This window comes from Priapulus caudatus, unplaced genomic scaffold, assembly GCF_000485595.1.
Source record: "Priapulus caudatus unplaced genomic scaffold, Priapulus_caudatus-5.0.1 Scaffold898, whole genome shotgun sequence".
NCBI classification, from domain to species: Eukaryota; Metazoa; Priapulida; class Priapulimorpha; order Priapulimorphida; family Priapulidae; genus Priapulus; species Priapulus caudatus.
In genome coordinates, this window is record NW_014577959.1 from 77688 (window position 1) to 78618 (window position 931).

Here is a 931-nt window from a genome sequence, read left to right on the forward strand (position 1 = left end):
CGACATTGCCAGAGGAGGATTGCGAAGAGAGGGGGGCAGGGGCGAAAGCGACGTCCATGTTAAGTGGGCAGGATGGGCAGTGTGTCACTAGAAGATTTGTGTCACACACCCTTCGAACCATTACGATACGCTTACAGGGCGAGGGTGGGCGTGGCACCCGCCGGTGTGGGTGGGATGCAGTAAGGAGTAAGGGTCGCGGCGACCCTTACTCCTTACTGCCTCCCACCCACACCGGCGGGTGCCACGCCCACCCTCACCGCGACCCTTACTCCTTACTGCCTCCCACCCACACCGGCGGGTGCCACGCCTACCCTCGTCTCAGTGGCCGCGCTCACGCTGACTGGGGGAGACCACGTCGCCTCGTGGATGACCGGTGGCTACTCTATGATTTAAGCTCATTTTATGCGCGATTACTCGAGCGAGTGAGATTGCACATGTTCGCTGCACGTGACTGCTGTCGTTACGCTCCCTGGTGATCAGGCCTCATGCTGTTGTTACGCCCCCTGGTGGGCAGGCCTCATGCTGTCGTTACGCCCCCTGGTGACCAGGCCTCATGCTGTCGTTACGCCCCCTGGTGACCAGGCCTCATGCTGTCGTTACGCCCCCTGGTGGGCAGGCCTCGTGCCGTCGTTCTTCTCACCTGTAATTAGCAGGGGTTAGGTTTCACACCTGTGGGCTGCGGTGCGCACCTGAGCGAGCGTTGTTGACACCTGTGCGTGTGCGTCACCTGTATGCCTGACAGGCGAGAGGGACGCAGCAAGGTGTCACTCACTACCCCCTGTTTATGGTTCAAGTGGCATGAGTTTATAAGAAACCAACATCAGGAGCGTAACTAAAAGCAGCAGCAGCATTGTCATCATCATCAGCAGCAGCTGCAACATCATCATCATCATCATCATCATCATCATCAGCATCAGCATCAGCATCAGCA

The 931-nt window shown here is 58.2% G+C and overlaps 1 protein-coding gene across 1 annotated transcript in view; it reads left to right on the forward strand.

Annotated features, from left to right (window-relative positions):
- LOC106814284 (CD109 antigen-like) overlaps positions 1–931 on the forward strand; it is a gene marked incomplete in the record, with an annotated part of 61689 nt that overhangs the window by 26307 nt on the left and 34451 nt on the right.